This window comes from Quercus suber, unplaced genomic scaffold (assembly GCF_002906115.3).
Source record: "Quercus suber isolate HL8 unplaced genomic scaffold, Cork oak 2.0 scaffold_92, whole genome shotgun sequence".
In the NCBI taxonomy this organism is placed as follows: Eukaryota; Viridiplantae; Streptophyta; class Magnoliopsida; order Fagales; family Fagaceae; genus Quercus; species Quercus suber.
In genome coordinates, this window is record NW_027069557.1 from 1,217,996 (window position 1) to 1,238,759 (window position 20,764).

Below are 20,764 nucleotides of genomic sequence, written 5' to 3' on the forward strand. Positions count from 1 at the left end.
ATTGTGATCCAGTCCTCGGATTCATGCCTGAAGGATAGCTGATGGTCTCATGAGACTAAGTCCAGAACAGAACCAAGGTATTGGGCAAGATATTAAAGTGCGGCAAGTAAAAGGAAGCATTAATAACTAGAAGAAAAGTATTGAATATTCATTTCAAATAGAAAATGTATAGTTTCATTACAATGCCCCCGAGGCAAGAAGCAAAACGAAATGAAAAAGAAAGCAAATAAAAGTGTCCTATGCCGTATGCCATTTCCAACTTAGTAGGCCAATTGTCTTGAGGGGCTTGTCAAAAGGCTTCAACCAACACCTAGGGACCATGTCTCGGAGGGGCTGCTTCAGAAAACCCTTCCACGGTAGGGGAAATCGGAGGGACTGTGGGATTGGCTTGGGAGTCAGCAGGAAGCCTCACCATATCTTGGGACACTTCTTGGTCCTCGGTTCCGGCCCCCTCCAACGCTTTATAGGGCTCAGCCTCCTCAAAAGGTCTGTCAGCTGAAGATGTGTCCCCAGCAATTCTGTCATGACTTTCACTTGCCGCTGGTAATGCAGACCCCTCCTCGGAGGCAACAAGGACAACCTCGCGAATTGTGGAGGGGTAATATACTCTCTCTGCCCTCCTGAGGTCGGACGAGATATCAACCCCCGCTTGGTTAAGGGCTTCATGCCAGGTCTCATAACAGAAGCGCCTGCACACTACAGGAACTTGAGCTTTAAGGGTGGCTTCAGTCTTAGCCACCCCCTCGGCAAAAGCCTCCTCTTCCACCTGTTCTACGGAGCGCTCAACGTCTATTCTCGCAAAAACCGCCTTGCCTTTGGCCCTCACAGCCTCGTCCCTGGCATGCTCGGCAATGCCCCTCGCGCTGACTGCCTCGGCCAAATTTTTCTTCAGGTCGGCATTATCCTCCTTAGCAGTTCATAGGTGGCCCTCGAGATCCTGCAAGCGCCTTGTCTGATCCCCGGCATGCTTCGTAGCCGTGGCTAGGTCAGAGGCCGCATTATCTCTAGCCCTTGTCATCTCCTCCAAATTTTCGATTGCCTTTTTTAGATCTGCCTCAGATCTTTTAAGGGTACTTGCAGTTTTCAAGAACTTGTCACGCTTCTGCGCTAAAGCGTTACTCTGGCCGTCGACCTCCTCATCCAGCCTGAAAATGGCCTGGACAGCCTGCCAACAAAAGCAAGTACGCCGTAAAGAGAAGGGAAGGTGCTGAGCAATAAAATTCGAATAAGAGTAAACTAATACCAGGGGACCCACCATGCCTAGATATCTCTTAAGGCTAAGGGCAACCTCTGGCCCACTCATGCTCCCAAGCTCGGCCATGTCGACGGGAAGGAGAAGAGACTTCTCCAGGGCATCGGCTACGAGAGCCCCCTCGCCTCCTTGGGATTCTCGGATCGTTGCGTCATCCATCAGGGGTTGACCATGGAGCATGGCAGCGGGTAGCCAGGCCTGGGCCTCGGACTGCTGGGCGATCTCCTTTCCTTTACGTTGACCACCGAGCCTCAGTTGTTTGGAAGGTCGGGGGATTCCACCTTCCTCTGGCGGAGAATGGGATTTGCCCCCATCCACTGGGTCCTTGCCCTTAAAAGATCTCTTCCTTTTTAGGTCGGGAGACTCGGACTGAGGGACTGAGATTGGAGGGATTAAGGACGACCTGGTGCACACAGGCAAAGGCTGGGGCAGAAGTGATGGGGGCTTGGGCTGTGACTCTCTTGGCACACCCTTCTCAGAGTTGCCCTCAAGCAGGTCAAGAAGGCTAGTTTGGGGCTGTCTTTTTAAACCCATCTCGGCTTGAATACCAACCCTTGGCGGTTGAAGATCGGCTTCGGACAAATGGGGGTCTCCCAAGTCACTGGAGGGATCTTCGGACTGATCAGCTAGGTTAAACACACTAAATTCGTCCTCGGACGAGCTCAGTTCGACCACCTTCCCTGCCTCCTCAGGTTTCCCTTCCTCGGTCTCTGTTTCTTGATGAGATGAGGAAGAACCCGCCAACGGAATGCCTTCCGGAGTATAAGATCCTTCAGAAAATGTAAAACCGTCCTCCACCACAGTAATTTGCCTAAGCCGAGGATCACGAGCCCTAATAACGTGCTTTGGGACCGGGAATGACTTCTGGGCTGGGTCACATCCGAGGATGTGGTGGGCGGCTCTAACCTGGTTATCAGCCTCGTTCAGAAAGAGTTCCGCCCTAAGAACGGCTTCCAAATCCTCCTTGTTGACCAGGTGAAAATGACGCGCGAAGGTGTGCGGATCTGCAGAAACAGAAACAAAGCTCCTGTGATTAATCAATCAAAACAGATACACAACAAAAAAAATAATACAAGAATCTAGACCGCCCCCTACTTCGAGTACCCTACCTGGCTCTCCCTCTACTGTCGGGCAGTGGAGACCGACGTGCCATTCCCCCGACACAATGAGGAAATCTTGAGTCAGCCCCTTATTAGAATCGGGAAGGCACTGGATAAGTCGGACCCTATCATCCCTTGTCTTCATATAATACGTTTTACCCCTCAAGTGCTGAAGGTTGTAGCACCAGTTTACGTTATGGTGAGTTAATCTCAACCCCATTTTCTCATTCAAGGTGTCTACACACCCTAGTATCCTAAATACATTAACAGCACACTGGGTAGGAGCCAGCCGAAAATGCCTAAGGTATCTGCTCGTCACTGGCCTCATAGGGATTCTCATCCCTCCCTCTACGAAGGCGACTATAGGGATCACAACCTCACCCTCGTTTCTCTTAATACGCCACTCCCCTTCCTCACAATACCTCAAACCCACATTACTGGGTATCCCATAATCGACAGTGAATTTCTTCATCATCTCGTCGGACTCAACCAGCTTCTTAAACTTACCCATTCCTAGCAACGACCAAAGGATCCGAAAGAAGGAAAGAAAGAGTAGGATCAAAGAAAATTTTGTGCTACTAAAAGGGGAAGACTTACAGAAATGTAGAGATCCTCCTCGGGCAGTGTGGAAGTTGAATTAGATTCAAGGTATGCGCACCAAAGTTCGCGAGCGCACAAATAAGGAAGCCTAGCGGTTCAAACAAGTATTTATATCCCTAATTTAAGTTCACCAAGCGTAGCTCCCGCTTATAAAAGCAGGAAGTCCCCACCGAACGATTACCATCACACCGTTGGAACTGGGGAACGTGGAGCCGCCAAAATTTAATGCGGGTGCACACTGAGCCTCGAAACGCCAAAACGTACATTGGGCAGGCGAAAAGTCACCAGCCTCGACGTGGGCCGAGGTGGGGTGAATCATCCAGAGGGCCCGTGGATATCAAAACCCTCCTCCCCGTCCGAGTGAACGGGCAGCAGGATTTTGAGGGGCTATTGTGGGGCCCGTGGGCCTGGTAGCCTCGGCCCATCTTGCATTCGGCCCATGGCCCATGCCAAGAAGGAATGATCGTCCGAGGATGGTGTATGAAGACCTAAGCTTTTTTGGATCCACGCCGAGGACATCCCTGTCCTCGGCGTACCGAGGCTAATTCCAGGTGGGAGAACGGGCCAAGAACAGGTTGTCACCCCTGCACTAAATGCACTCACCTAACCCCCTGGCCGCATTAATAGAGATGTAAGGCCTAGACAGGGTAACATTGGTCCTTGTGAACCACTCGAGTACTGATAAGGCCTCTGATGGGACGGATGGTCAGAGGGAAGGCAAGTGAATGGCCGACAGATGGAAGAAAGAGATAGGAGAAAGAGGACTATATAAGAAGGGCAAGCAAAGCAGCTCGAGGGGAGGAAAAAAAAAGAACCTCCTCGAACAAGGGCCGAGGAGCTACCCTTAGCACTAAGTTGGCTTCATCCTCCTTCAAGGAGAAAAGGTTCTGGGTGTAAGGTTGCTAGTCTGTTAGGGCCTAATTCTTCATCCCACTCTCTAGAAATGTATTGTTGGGGCCTATCTAAATTGAGTCCCTACAATAACTTTGATGGTAGATCCTCTTGTATAGCAAGGAGAAGTGTGAAGAAATGGGTGACAAAAAGTTGTAACTATTTCCTCCTTTTTGCTAAAATTTGGCTCAATTCTACTTTTGTGGTCATTTATATTTGTGAAGGTGCCTTATTGAGAGTGTGTCATTCTCTCCTTGAAGTCACTTGAAAAAATAAAAAGAGCAAACTAGTTTTCACAACATCAACATCATATGGAACAAATTAATGTTATATAGCAGGACAAAAGTGATGAATATAATTGTAGAAAATCTTTTTATGTTAGACATCTACAAATTTTAAACAATTTCAACTTGTTAACCTACTACTTATAGGTTTGCATTTTTTTTTGGTGAAGTGGGCATGGGCTTGGAAAAATTTTAAGAAAAAGAGAAGATAGCCATTGAGAACATTTTTATACTTTTTTGGATGGTATAATGAAACTATATATAATTACTTTGCACCTTGCATAGAATTTGGACGTTCTAGATGTGCAAAATATATGAAAAGTGTTAGAAAATGTGAGATAGATAGCTATTATATCACATTATAATAAGAAATTATTAAAAAGTCTTTACAAACCTAATTGGAAAATCATCCTATTCAAACCTTTATTTTCCTTTCTTTCTCATACTTTAAACAGTGTTTCCTATACTTTCAGATTTTGGTATGGCTAGAGTCATTGAAGGTGATCAAATTGAAGCAAATACAAAATTGCCTAACTGGAACATAGTTAGTGTGCTAGAAAACAGAGTTATATTTATACTTTCCAATCAATTACTTGCTACCAATTTTATATCTAAGAACAGTACAAGCTACTGGCCTTTGTAAGAAAAAATATAAAGGATATTTTTTGTTGATTTTTTCATCTTATTTTACTTCAATTGCTACAAGTTCTTAAACCCTTAAATTCTATTGTAGGCATATCAAACTCTCAGCATGCTCTCTCTCTCTCTCTCTCTCTCTCTCTCTAGCATTCACACAAGGAGAAAAAAAATCCTTGATAGGGTCACTTCATTTTTTTTTTTTTTTCATTTTTTTTATGTATAAAAATCATATCATGTGATAGGCCACAATCTGAATGACCCCTTGTGATTAAACCAATTAATTAATTAGCCAAGTTATTAATTAATCAATTTAGCATGCAAATATGTGGAAGCACAAACAAATCACCAAATAACTAAATATGCAGCGGAAATTAAATAACACGATGATTTATTTACGAATGGGGAAAAACCTCGCGGCAAAAACCCCACCTAGTGATTTTCAGGTCACCACTTCCGAAACTCCACTATTATCAAATCAAGCGGTTACAAGTAAAAGAATCCCAAGTACCTTACCAACCTACAGTTGAACCCTTACCCCAATACCCAATTGGACTTGATCTGTAGCAACACTTCCCACCTTTGATGCACGGCTCCCAAGTACGTGACTAACCAATGCGCGGATCTCGCGGATCCCAAGAAAATCAGATCAGAAGATCTGAATTTTTAAATCTAGACAGATAGCAGGTGTCGAGGTAGCTATCGAGCAGATGTCGAGTTTTAATGAAATTGCACTTCAGCTTGCTTTTTCTTGGACAGACTTGATGACTTCAACACTTGACCTTGAAACCTTGTTTCTTGAAATATTAAAAACACCTAGAACTACCCAATTACAAGTAGAGTGCATTTTGTCAAAGGATTAGCCAATTTACACAAATAAGTGACATATGTTCATAATAAGTGAAAACACATATGTCCTAACATCATGTATGGATTTAAACCACCCAAAAAATTATAGAATTGAAGTAATTTTATAAACTTTTACTTAAAGTAGAGAAATAAAGTAATTTATATCTTTTCCTTATTTGTTGGTAAATAGTATTACATATGTAACAACACACCTTAACAAATACCATCAATAAAAGTAATGAAGTTTGAAATATTTGTGTACAAGTATAATATGAAAAATGTTTGATATACGTTTAATTATAGAAAACATGTATTTTTCAATGTATTTTTGTTTGACATGATATATTGGATATATTTATATATATATATATATATATTAAAGGTACTTTAATAAAACACAACAAAGGATATGTTATTATTTATTTATCATCATTGGTTTATCACTTGAATCTTAGTGGTTGACTATTTAGTTAAACAATCACTTTTTAGACGAACCTAATAATAATTATTCTATCACCACAACTTTTGCAATAAACGATGAAGTAGACTACAAATTTTATTATTTTATTATTGAAGTAGATAGATAATGGAGGTGGTGATATAAAACACAACAAATGATGTATAATTATTTATTTATTATCATTGAGTTATCTCTTGAACCTGGTTGATTGTTGGTGGGTCTAGAAATTTTTTTCAGAGTGGTCATTAAAAAAATTAAATTTAAAAAATTTAATAAAAATAAAACTTGAATATATTAAATCGCCCCCAAAAAAAAAAAAAAACTCGCAATTACATAAAGTTTTAAAATTTCCTTCACAAGTTTTCATATTTTGAAATCGTTGTATGATTTAATAGCTTCACCATCAATGTTATCAACCATGGCTTTTTTAATATATACAATTAAGCAATCATTAAACTACTGATCTCCTTTTCAACTACCAACATATTGCCTAAATAAGTAACAATATAAACAAAATGCATTACCTTTTTGAAAAAATGTTTCACATAAATTTAACAAATTCAACTAAAGACTAAAGAAAACACTAACAAACTAGCTATTTGAAAAGTGTGCCTTTTTTTTTAAAAAAAAATAGCAATTTTAAAATATGCCATTTGAAAACACAATTTAAAAAATCACAATTAAACGTTTGATTTGGGCTTTTAGGCTAATTTGTTTGTTTGGCAATTTTTGAAAGTGCTATGTCCAAAACAATTTTACAACACTTACACAACAAAGCCTAAGCGGTAAGTTTTTACTAGCTAGTCCTAAGTTGAACATATCACTAAAATTATTTTTTGTCCACGAAAAAAACTGCTACTTAGAATTTATTGAGAAAGTGTTGTAAAAATGTTGTGAACATAGCATTTCTTGCAATTTTTTTGTTCAACATTCAACGAACCAAAATTTTGGGGCAGTTGAATTTAATTTTTAATGGGCTCAAATTTTTATTTAAGGTGTTCAAGTTTTTTTAGAGTGGTCAAGTTTTTTTTTTTTTTTAGAGCAGTCAACAACCCATATTAATTTAAAATTCAATTTTTTAAGGTATTTTTTTAAAAAAAAATTTCAAGTCAAGGTGGTCACATTTGGCACCTCCCTCGACTTCTAGTAATAAACAATCACTATTTAAAGAACTTAATTTACCACTGCGCATTCTTGGCATAATGGTCACTCCACAATTATAAACATTGGTAGGGTGAATGGTCACTCCACAATTATAAATGTTAGTGAGGTGTAGGGGGCAAAAGACAGAGTTCGTGTTTTCAAGAAAGAGTTTCACACATATACATTTAAATTAGACTAGAGTAAAATTTTTATCTTGTATAAAAATAAATAATTAAATAAACCCAATAATTTTTCTTCATTAGACAATGTACATCCGATTTCTAGGGTCAAAAATTGTTTATGTAGACTTAAAAATTAAAGTTGCCAAAGAAGACTAGAGTTTTTGTCAGGTATCTTTCACTAATTAATACCGTGGATACATAAAAATGCACAGTTTTATGCCACAACTCACCACGTGACGAGTTGTGATGGGTGAATGTGTGATTGTGGGGACACACTTCCACTACTCACAACTCGCCACGTGATAAGTTGTGGCACAAAATTGTACATTTTTATTGGTCTCTAACATGACTCATCTTTCACTAATGTGAATGGGTTTTCAAGGTAAACGTGATTAAGTGTGTGGGTCCTTGACAAGTTGAAAATAGCTTGCAAATGTGGAATAACTCATTTAATTTTATTTTTAAAAGAAGATGAACTGATTTTTTTATTTGGCTATCAAGCTCTCTATACTGGTCAGTCAGCCACAGCCCACAAGTCCTATGACTATACTCTTCATTAGAAAAAATGCTAAATCTTGCTAAAGGGAATACATTCTTCCTTCTTCTCTCCCTTCTACATTTCACTTGACACCATAACACCAGACCAACCCCTCAAGGATGGTCAACTTCTACTCTCAAACCAAAAAACCTTTGCACTTGGGTTTTTCAACCCCAACAGCTCTAATCACCCTACATTGGAATTTGGTATAACCAAACTATTGAACAAACCATTGTGTGGGTTGCAAATAGAGACACTCCTCTCAATTATACCTCCAGAGTCCTCTCTATCAACGGTAAGGGAAAACTTGTACTCCACACCCAAAACCAAACCATTCCTATTTGGTCCACCAATGTTTCTTTTTCTGTCCCGTCCACAAATAATTCTATGGCTAAGCTCTTAGATTTAGGAAATCTTGTTTTGGTTCAACAAGACAGCCAACGTGTTACATGGAAAAGTTTTGATTATCCCACCAATTCTTTGCTTCCGTTTATGAAACTTGGGTTGGACCGGTGGACTGGGCTGAACCAGTTCCTAACATCTTGGAAGCCCAAAGATGACCCAGGAATTGGCAACTACTCATATCAAATGGCTCCAACTGGGTACCCTCAAGCATGCTTATACATGGGTCAAACGCTATTATGGTGTGTTGGATCTTGGACGGGCCTAAGATGGAGCGGTATACCCACAATGACATCGAATTACTTCAATGTTAGCTTTGTGAATAATCAAGATGAAACCACCATTATGTACAGTACATTTTCAAATTTAGCTAACCCCAAAGTTTTTGCTAAAATGGTGGTGGATGAATCAGGAATTATGCAACGACCCTTATGGCATAAGACTAGATGGGTCAAATATTGGTCCGCCCCACAAGAGTTATGTAATAAGTATTTGAATTGTAGTCCAAATAGTTATTGTGACCCATACAATGAGGTCATTTTTGAGTGCAAGTGCTTTCCTGGATTTGAACCAAAGTAATCTCGTGATTGCGTGAGGGAAAAGCAAGGAGTGTCCATGCGCAACAATGGAGAAGGGTTCGTGAAGTTGGCACATATGAAGGCGCCAGATACTTCAATAGCACATCCAAACATAAGTTTGAGTATGAAAGAGTGTGAGAAAAATTGTTTGAGGAATTGTTCTTGTATGGCTTACGCAACTGCAAATGAGAGTGAGGGAGGGATTGGTTGCTTGACATGGCAAGGGGACTTGGTGGACGCAAGAACATATCCTGATCTAGGACAAGATTATACATACGAGTGGATGCAGTTGTATTCGGTACTATTTCATCTTTTATCTTTAAAATTTTGGAACAACATTTTATGAAAATACATAGTGACTTCTCACATCCCATTTGGTGGCTAGGTCATCGGTTCAGTGAGCTAGGCAAACGATGTCGGTACTTCGGTGGTTGGAGCCACCGCTCAGACGACTGGTGCCAACATTCTGGTGGCCAAAGCCATCACTTTGACAACAAATGCTAGCAGTCTTGTCACTGAAGCAACGTGTCAGAGGTTCAATAACCAAAGCCACCATTCCAGTGACCAAAGACACTGCTCTAGCAGTAGTTGCCTAATCTTGGTTTTTTGCTTGAAAAAAATTATTTGCCATACTAAACACCTAAAAATCATATATTTATATATATATATATATTTTACTTCAAAACAAATAGAGCATTAGTGAAGATTCATGTCTATTGTATTATTTTTGTCTGAAGTTTATACAAAATACTAATCCAACATATAATTTTCCCTATGATATTTACTTTAAATTTGATTTACAACAAAATATTGAAAAATGGTTTTCTCCATTTAAAATAGATCCATTTCAAATTAGATAGTACAAATCTAAACGAGTATTACGTTCCATATGGGAAAGAATTTATATATGGTTTTGTTAAATTATCTCAAAATATCAAAATTTTCACAATGTCTACCTTATCTATTTCATAATAGTTCAGAACTATGTGTGGAGAAGTAAAAATTATTTAAGAGTTGTATACACCTAATAACACAAGATTTCTACTATTATATGCATCACTCGTAGTTGGTCCTCCTACTATGTAATACTTGTTTTATTTGAATTTTTTTTATTGTTACAATAATGGGGAGGGAAGATTTGAATTATGATTCTACTTATATTAATAAGAAACACTCTTGTTGTTTGACATTGTTGTTAGGTTTACAATTTTTGTTTTTTGTTTCTTCTTTTAACATATTTTCGGCCTCAAAAAAAGAAAATCACATATGGCACTTGACATTGTTGTGAGAACATGTTTGCTTTTTTTGTTTTGTTCTTTTGATTTGTTGGACCTCAAAAAGAGAATCACATTTTCTCCTTTTTTTAAAAATAAAATAAAATCACACGTTCTCCTTAGGCTGTGTTTGTTTCAACTTCAAACCACTTCCGGAAATCAATTTCCGGAAAATTGCTGTGTTTGGGTGCTTGGGAAAATTGGGTCAACGGAAATTGATTTCCGTTTGACCGAAAATAAGGCCAAAAACGGGTGAAATTCATTTCCGGCCTTATTTTCACTTCAAATCAAATTTTCCGGAAAAGAGAGAAAGGAGCACACCGGAAAAGAGAGAAAGAAAAGAGAGAAAGGAGAACGAACCGGAAAAGAGAGAAAGGAGCACCGACCCAGAGAGAGCACGAACCGGCGCTCCAAGCCCAGAGCCCATCGCCGGCGACCTTCGAACCACGAACCCACCAGTCGCACCGCGTCGGCGAAACCCACGAGTCGCGCCATCGCACCTCGTCGTCTCCTCGATCGCGCCATCGCACATCGTCGACCAGTCGATCGCGCCATCGCCTCCTCATCGCGCCATCGCACGTCGTCGACCAGTCGATCGCGCCATCGCCTCCTCGATCGCGTCGTCTCCTCGATCGCGTCGTCTCCTCCATCGCGCCATCGCCTCCAAGCCCAGAGCCCATCGCGATCGCGCCATCACACCCATCGCCTCCACGCTCTCTCTTCCTCGATCTCTCAGATTTTTTTTTTTTTTTAATTTGATTTTGTTGTTGTTGTATTTTTAATTTGATTGTTGTTGTTGTTTTTTTTTTTAATGAACTGATTATTATTGTTGTTGTTGTTGTTTAATGAACTGATTATTATTGTTGTTGTTGTTGTTGTTGTTGTTGTTTGGTTGTGTTGTTGTTGTTGCTGCCGGAGTTTGGTTGTGTTGTTGCCGGAATTTGATGCCGGAAAATAGCATTTTCCTAATACAACCAAACGCATAAAAATATTTTCCACAACAATTTTCATAATTCAACCAAACACTTAAAAATATTTTCCTTTTCCGGAAAATAGCATTTCCGGAAAATACATATTTTCCGGAAAACGTTTTACACGAAACAAACACAGCCTTAAACCCATTGTTTCCTCCCTACTCTCATTTTCCTGTAAAATTGCATCAATAATAACTATTTATGTCCAATCAACTTCTCAAATTAATGATGTCATTTGAATTTTTTTTTTTTTTACTCAGCTCAATATGCTAAGAAAAATGATCGTACTCTGAAAAAGAGGATGCTGGCAATTCTGGGAGTTTCTGTTGCTGTAATGTTTCTTCTTGTAGTCCCAGTTGTGTATTGTTTTGTAATGAAGAAGAAGAAAGGTAAGGAAGTTTAGAGCAATTTTTTTTTAAAACCTATTTCTATATTTCTAAGGCCAGTGAACAAATGCTCCCAAGTTACTCGAACACTATGTTTTAGGATCTATAAAAGAATAGGCAGAATTCATAGATCATGAAAAATTGAATAAAATGGGATGGAACTTGATTTATTTTTCAAGCATAGAAGTTGATAAAAGAAAAATGAAAAATAAATTGATATATTTTGTTATTATACTCATAATCATTTCTTTGGAACGAAAGATGGTATATTGAAGCAGCGAAGGAAAATTTTCAAATGCTTCTTACACAAATGTCAAATTCATAAGAAAGAATACTCGAAGACAACATGGACACAAATTCCATTTGACTTCTATAGAAAACATACATGAGCACCATTGTACCTCATTTTACAAGCCTCTCTTGGAAGGGCAACTTGTCCTTCACTGCTAGCCAAAATATGAAGGACTTGTTAGGAAAAACTGCTTTAGACCATACCAATTTCTACCATTCATTGAGACATGCATGTTTTCTATTTAATTCTGCTCTAAATTGCAATCCGTCCTTCACTACCAGCCAAAGACAGAGTATTAAGGAATGCTTAGAAGCAGCTGCTTTAGACCATACCACTTTCCACCATTCAGTTGTATCCATTTTGTTTCTTATTTCACTTCAGGTTGAAATCCATGTGACTTTTCCATATTTAGATGAAATCCAGTACATTGAGTTGTCTTAGCTAATTTTAATTGATGAAAATAAGCTTGTAGGGTAGTATCTTTTGATCTAATAGGTTTCCAAGGCTACTGCATTTCTTTCAGAATACTAGATACTTTTGCAAACTCAGAAATTGCAGTATCATACACCACCTTGTGGACAAAGTTGGGGATCAAAACACCTTCAGAGTGTCAATTATCATGCCACATGGATAATTTTTTCACCCTTTCAAGTAAAAGCTTGATGAATAGCCCATCCAATTCCCTGACATTTTAAGATTTTATCTAGCACCATCAGCAGGCCTGAGGAACTTTCATCTCCCTTAAGCACTTACCTCTTAGAAAAGTGCATCTTAACCAAACGGGATTTCCTATCAATGATAAATAGAAAATGTAAACTTTAATTTTTCCTCTTATTTTCCTCTGTTTCATTCTTTTATTTTAGTGTGTTTTTCAGTTTTATTAAATTAGGCTTTTGTGTGGGAATTCCTAATTGGACAAATATGGTTCCCAGCATTATTAATTACTTGTTTTATGACAGAGAATAGGCATAGCACATATTCATATAGTGCTGACTCCACTTTACCATACTTCGAAAACTCTCCAAGTAGAAGGGACCTTGATGGAACTAGAAGAAATTCAAATTTTCCATTATTTGATCTAAGAACCATTATTGTAGCTACAGATAACTTCTCTAATGCTAACAAGCTTGGCCAAGGTGGTTTTGGCCTGGTTTATTAGGTAGTCTCATTGAAAAAGTCCCATAATTTGCATAATCTCATTTCAAGTGTGTTTATGCATCAGAAATTCCATCATGAATGTTTATGGGTACTCATTGAGTATGAATTTGTGGTGTGCAATTGGGCTTCCCTAAATAATTCACTAAGTTGAGTTTGTTTCAACAATTTTGCACTATGACAAAATGATATTTGGACTTTAATTGCAGGGTTTGCTACAAAATGGAATGGAAATAGCAGTAAAAAGACTATCAAAATGCTCTGGACAAGGAATAGAACAATTCAAAATAGAAGTTGCACAAATTGCTAAACTCCAACATAGAAACCTTGTGAGAATTTTAGGTTGTTGCATTCACAAAGAAGAGAAGATGTTGATCTATGAGTACTTGCCAAATAAAAGCTTGGACTCTTTCATTTTTGGTATGTCTTCTTTTTCACCTTAATTTCACCCATCCTCACTAGAAAACGATCCTCCCATTCCAAACATATCAGTTCCAGGTAGCAAGATTTTATATGTAAGTAAAAAAGCACATATGCAATGCAATTTTGTAAGGTTGAATTTTATCAACCTTTTTGTTAGCTTTATTCCGTACCAATTTGCTTGTAATTCAACATTTAGAAACCTTGTATTTAGGTGGGAATCATGTAAGGGTAGTATGTGAGAGAGTGTGATGAAAAGCTCAAGAATGTGCACTCAAGTAGGGCCTCGCGACTGGATCTTGCGACTGGCAAGTCGCTAAAGGAGGCACACGTGTGAATCATGCAAAAGAGCTGAAGAGTCACGCTAGCTGGAGCACTACAGGACAAAACTTCCAGTCTGGCTAGGCCGTTAGCTCACGACTCAGTCAAGTCGCTAGGTCAAGTTGCCAGACCACTTTGTTTGGGAAAAACTGACATTTCGCATTCCAAACACACACCAGCATAAATACCCCTTATACCCACATATTGTAGAGAGCTTCTAGAGAGAATTTTGAGAGAGAAACCCTAGAGAAAAACAAGATTGACTCGTCCACAATCTTCATCTTTGATTCTCCAAATTCCTCTACTCTTACCCTCTCCATTGTTACATCCTTGAGATGTACATTTAGCCAAATCCTTTTCTCACCATACCCATATCTATGAGAAGGTTATTTGCTGCTTGGGAAGCAGTTAGGAAGGGACCAATTGATATTGGTTAATGCTATGGGCTATAGCGGAATCCGGTAAGCTAGAGAAAACAAAGGTTTGGCGTAACCTCGTTGGACCAAGAAGTTTGGAGGGCTTAGGTACACTGGGTAGATTAGGCTTGAGAGTCTTCTACTATTCATGTATCCCAACTTCATTCTCTAGTGGATTATTGACTGTTTAGAGGGCGACGGAGAGGTTTTATGCTGAGGACTTCAGTTTCCTCTTCGATAACACATTGATGTGTTGTCTTTGTGTTCGGATCTCTCTTCTCTTAATCTTTGCCATTTAATTTCTGTTGTGATTGTGATTTTATTTGGTTTAGATTATTTTATCTATTCTGTTTTAGCTTATTTTCATATTCCGCACGTACATCGTTTGATAATAAGCTTGAATTGGTAATTTATATTTTGGGGGTCTAAACGTTCAAGGTATTTTACACACTATTTGAACATTCAAATTTAATCCAAGTTCTCATTTCTTCATTTAGATGAAACAAAAAGGTCATGTTTAGATTGGGGAAACCGATTTGAAATTATTTGAGAAATTGCTCGAGGGATCTTATATCTTCATCAAGATTCAAGATTAAGAATTATTCATAGAGATTTAAAGGCCTGCAATGTTCTACTTGACAATGCATTAAATCCAAAAATTTCAGATTTTGGTATGGCTAGAATTGTTGGAGGGGACCAAATTGAAGCTAATACAAATTGCGTTGTTGGAACATAGTAAGTATGGTAGAAAATAAAGATATACTTTTTTAACTGATTACTTGACTACCTTTCTTACATCTAAGGAGAGTACAAACTATAGGCCTTTGTAAGAAAAAAAAATATTAAGGATATCTTTGCAATTCATTTTCATATTGTGCTACTTCAAATTTTACATGTATGTTAGTGCCCAAAGGCCTATTTTTGATTATTTTATGTTGGGGTTCAATATCATCATTTTCATTGTGCTATGACAGTTGTTATATGTCACCTGAGTATGCAATGCAAAGACTATTTTCAATAAAGTCTGATATATATAGCTTTCGGGTATTGCTACTAGAGATCATTACTAGTAAAAAGAACAGTACTTACCACCATGATGGCCCTTCCTCAAATTTGATTGGACATGTTAGTACATGTGCAAACAATGACTACAAAATTAAGCCTATATTGTTGAGCCTAATATGATTAATATCTTTTTTCAGGTTTGGGACCTATGGAGAGAAGACAATTCCATGAAAATAGTCAACCCGTTACTAGATGAAACATCCCCTGCTAATGAAGTTTCAAGATGCATTCAAATTGGACTTTTGTGCGTGGAAGAACATGCAACAAACCAGCCAACCATGCCAAATGTTGTTTTCATGTTGGGTAATGACACTCATCTTCCTTCTCCAAAACGACCTGCATTTATTTTGATGGGTACTTACAATAGTATAGACAGATCAACTAGTGCAGCATCTAATTCTATAAATGAAATAACACTTTCTAAAATTGACGGTCGTTGAAACCCTAAACTATTTGTAGCAAGTGTATAAGTATTCCATTACAACGTAGGATTGAGTTACTCTAAGTCTACTCCACATTACAATTTTTTTTTTTTTGGTATGAACAATTGAGCATAATGTATGCAGTGTAAAATTATCACAAAAAAGAAGATAATATATAATATTACACAAATTGGTATTGTCCAAAACTTGTGATGAGATCACTACCATCTCCTTTAGCTTTTTCTTTCAAGTGGTTTCTAAAATTAATATACAAAAATTTAACTGTGTATATATGTTCTGTGGAGATAACTTCATTGGTTTTCCGAACAAAATGTCCAAAGTTACAAAGATATTTTCTTGTGGAGAGAAATTTGCAAAGTTTAACCATGTAGATTTAAAAGAGGAATGCTAAATGCATAGTACTGGTATTTAATTGGATTTCAGGGTGTTTTACTCATAATAGAACCATTGTATTTATGAATTGTGCAAAGCCTATTGATATGCTTGGGTATGGCTGTTATTTTTAACTTAAAAGAACACTTCAACCAAGACAATATTACCAAATAAGTTAGAACAACAACAGTTTATAACTTTGATGGTAGATCCTCTTTGTATAGCAAGGAGAAGTGTGAAGAAATGGGTGACAAAAAGTTGTAATCATTTTCTCATTTTTGCTTAAATTTAGCCCAATTCTACTTTTGTGGTCACTTATATTTGTGAAGGTGCCTTATTGAGAGTGTGTGATTCTCTCCTTGAAGTTCACGTGAAAAAAAAAAAAAAAAAAAAAAAAAAAAAAAAAGCTCAAACTAGTTTTCACTACATCAGCATCATATGGAACAAATTAATGTTATATAGCAGGACACAAGTGATGAATATAATTTCAAAAAATCTTATTATGTTAGACATCAACAAATTTTAAACAATTTCAATTTGTCAACCTGCTGCTAATGGGTTTGCAATTTTATTTTATTTTTTTGGTGAAATGGGGATAGGTTTCTAAAAATTTTAAGAAAAAGAGAAGATATCCATTGAGAGAATTTTAATATTTTTTGGGATGGTTTAACAAAACTATATATAATTTCTTTGCAACAAGCATAAAATTTGGATGTTCTAGATGTGCTAAACATCCTATTCAAACCTTCATTTAGTTAAAAGGTAGAACTAAATATTATATAGTGTTTTGTTTAAGACATTGTTTTAAATGATATTATTTTTAACATCTAAATGAAAATACAAGTGTATTGACAACCTTTCTTAAGACCTTGCTATGATGATTTTACTATCTTTAAACAAGAAGTGGTTCCAATTTATTTATTTTTATTTATCAATGTGAATTACACTATGTCGGGTAATCAAAAAGAATGCTAGTAACCCAAATACAATTTTTTTTTAGTGAAGAACCCAAAGACGAATGTAGCCTGCTTTCCAAGCCCTTCACTGAGAATGGGCTTAAACACCAAAAATGGGCTTTTGAGAGTTGCTACCATACCATACATGTAATCATGTACAACATGTTGGGAAATTTAGACCCTGGTTAATAGAATTAACAAGTTTTAACCCAAGTTGTTAATTAGATTTATTATAAATAAAACTTGTTAAAACAACAAACATCAATATCATGTCAAAATCATGCAGCGGAAAAATAAATAAAACAAGATATGATGACCCTATTCGAGGATGAATAAAGATCCACATATATGTCAACCAAAATTTGACACGTGGACCAGGTCTGAGAAGGGAAGACGTCTAGATCATACAGAAACAGACAAAAGCTGTGAATGAGAGATTCGAGGAGAAAAGGTAGACTGGTCCACTGACCGAGAATCCCGAGGAGCATATACACCTTGGGAATACTTTAAGTAATTGCCTACTCCAGAAAGTAAAGCTTCAAGGAAGACAATAGAGCCATGTAAGTAATGGAAGGAGGAAATATCTTGGAATGTGACTGCCACCTCCACATTTAATGCACTGCACCAACTGAACTGGCCGCATTTATGAGGAAAAGACACTTGAACATTTCACAGCTCACAGCCCTCTCTACCACCTCTAGAAGGGTCTTGATGGGACATGCATCCAAATGGTTCCTTGAAACATATAGATGGATGGCTGAGATGCAATGGGAGGGACTATATAAGGAAAGGAATCCCACAGAAATAGGGGATGCACATTTAACATAAGAAATAGAGAAAAGTAGAGAAAACTGAATCTCATTGTAAAATTATCAACAGTGATTTTTAATGAACAACTCCTCCTTGGACTTGCTTGAGGAAGATTTTATGAAATTTGCGTCTCTTGCACTCATATTAATAGCGTTGGCCCAGTTAATGACAAGTCTGTATTTACTCTGCATTGTAGTTGTCTCATAAAACTCATTCTCTTACAAATCTATTGTTTTGGGCTTGTTATACTGGGTCACATTGCTCTAAGTGGCTTGGGCCACAATCCTAGTCCTTCCAATTGGCACCATCTATGGGAAAAGGCACCTACAATCTTTGTTAGTCAGGCTTTCTTTCTAATAGCAAGGAGAAGAGATGGGAGGCTCTAGGCAAAACAGAGAGGAGTCCGTTGGGTTGCAACGTGTAGACCATGTTGTCAGCTTGGGGAGAAGAAGGGATCGAGAGGCTAACCAAACTCCTAGTGTACGGGTTGAAATGGACTACACGGATCATACTAACAAAAGTCATTTGAGGCCTAGAAGTCATATCTCTCATAATGAAGAAATGAGGAATCTCAGGCTAGAGATTGATCATTTATGTAAGAAGTTGCGCCGTAGGGAGCATATTAGGGGGAATAGGATGCCCCTATCCAACTCAAGGACTGTTTGGGGAAATTTCCTTTAGTTTCCCTTTGAGTTTAGATCAATGGATAACTCAAGGAATTAAGGTTTGGTAACCTGCATCTCTGCTTCATTTTGCAAAATTAAGTAGAAGATTTTAAACAGCATGTGCTGGGCATTCTGGGGAGTTCCAATTTCAAGTGTTTTGGGTGTTATTGTGTCTATGTTTCCATGTCAATTGGGAGAAAAGTCACATCCTAGTTTTAAGCTCCACACAAGTTTTTAATCTGCCCAATGTTTGAATTTTGGGTTTAAACTTCTTTCCTTAATGAAACCAACAAAACCTAGGTTTAGCCTTAGTCCTTTGGGGTTGGCTATGGATCTGTTTTTTATTTTGGGAGGGTAGGGGATATTAGCAGTTAGTGACATCATCTGATAGGATTAACACAAAATTTATGCCTTCTCATAAAAACAAAATGCCTATGCAAGAAATATTGCTTATGTTTGATTACCTAATTTTCCTTTCTATGTTACAAGATTATAATGCTATTTGGTCTCCTGAATTATTGTTTATATTAGCATATCATGTTTATTCCCTTCGCATTCTCCAAAAAAAAAAAAATGTTTATTCCCTACAAGTTATTGTCTAAAACAAAGTGTTCATCTACTGATATTGAGTTGTGCTACATAACACCGTTTAGAGACTTTTTCAACAAACAGCACCCCCCTCCCCCCCCCCCCCCCGGGCATGTACACTGACATGGGCACATCAATAAACACTAGGGAGGGAGAGATGTGATAGTTGGTGCTTTTTGGTGTCAATAGACTTACCTACTGATATATGATTTAAGATTCTTGAATTTGACAGCTTGAAATTAGAGCCAGAAATATCTAGTATATGGCTCAAATGTTGAGCAATGACCTTCTTCCCTTTTCAAACTTCAATGCAGGCAGTGACAAATCTTTTAAACAATGAAAGTGTCTGATATTGACTGTTTACGCTTAGTGATGCTTTATGTAAAGTTTTAGACCCCCATAACACAATATGTTTAACCTAATATTACGCCAAGTTGATTAACAAGTTTGTTAATTAACTAAGTTAAACAAATATAATGTGGAAAGTAAACAACACAAAGATTTGATGACCTAGGAAAACCAAATAGGTAAAAAATTTGTGGAGGATTTAACCTAACTATCCTCAAGGTAAAAATGAATCCACTATGAAAGAATTGAAGTTTGTACAATAGAACTTAGACCACTAACATCCTATTGCTGCCTCGAGTAGAAAACTTATTACCACGACCATATGACAATTACGGGTCCACGGACTACTTCTTTTTTTCATCCACTGCAACCACAAGTTCTCCTACTTGTGACTTTGAGACTCCACTCAAAGATTTCAGATCTTCGTTAAATTCTTTATGCAGCAATTGAAGCAATCACCAAGCTCTTGACATCAATCTTGATCTTGATAACTCTAAGTGTGTATGAAGGTAAACACTTCTAGATCTCACAAGAGATTCAAACACACAGCATATCAAAAAGCCTCTAAAATGTAGCTAGGGTTTTTCTTTTTATATGTGAAGTAAAACATAAAACCCTACACGTCAAACGGGCTTGGGCTGAGTTGAAAATTCTGCAGAAAATTAATTCTACACGATTCCAACTTTACAATAAAACATACTTTGAGCAAGCCTAAACCTAGACTCGATGTTTTGATCATGGTTTGCCAACACATTACATATTGAAGTCCTAGTATATTAGTCCCCAAGGTCTTAAAACCAAACACTTTATGCTTTGCGCTACGAGAGGGAAAGCCCTGTTCAATTGATGCAACTTTTCAACAAACTAGCCTCTCGGTCTGTCAAGTACAAACCAGGGGTAAAATAACCAAACCAGCATTTCTGTTTTGCATGCTTTGATGCTTTAGTAAAGCTGCAAATATGTTGAAATTGTTGTGTTCCTTGCTAGTTGCTAGATGATTCACTGGTTTTGAAAAATTGGCCATCATGGTATAACAGCTTGTCCAGTTCGTCTTGAAGCAAGCAGGGGTTGATAAGTGAACTGGGGATCTTTTTGGAAATCGAGATCTTTTGAATATTGCTCGCAACATGGCTCGTGGACTGAAGGTTAGTTAGAAAACACTTCACTTTCTGCTTGCAGATGTGGTTAGATGCTTATACATCATTTTCCCACATGCTATAGGGATTGAGAATGTTTACACCCAGCACCAGCTCCTTTTGTTCCAAACCATGGAAAGCTTTTCCAAGGGACGGTTGAGATATGTGGACTACCCATATGTTAGCAATCACTTTCAGCAGGGCAGGTTCATTTTCTAAAATAACTGC

The 20,764-nt window shown here is 37.8% G+C and overlaps 1 pseudogene; it reads left to right on the forward strand.

Moving 5' to 3' along the window:
- Window positions 1-4,608: 4,608 nt before the first annotated feature.
- On the forward strand, window positions 4,609-15,658 carry LOC111985004 (G-type lectin S-receptor-like serine/threonine-protein kinase RKS1; annotated as a pseudogene).
- Window positions 15,659-20,764: the final 5,106 nt, after the last annotated feature.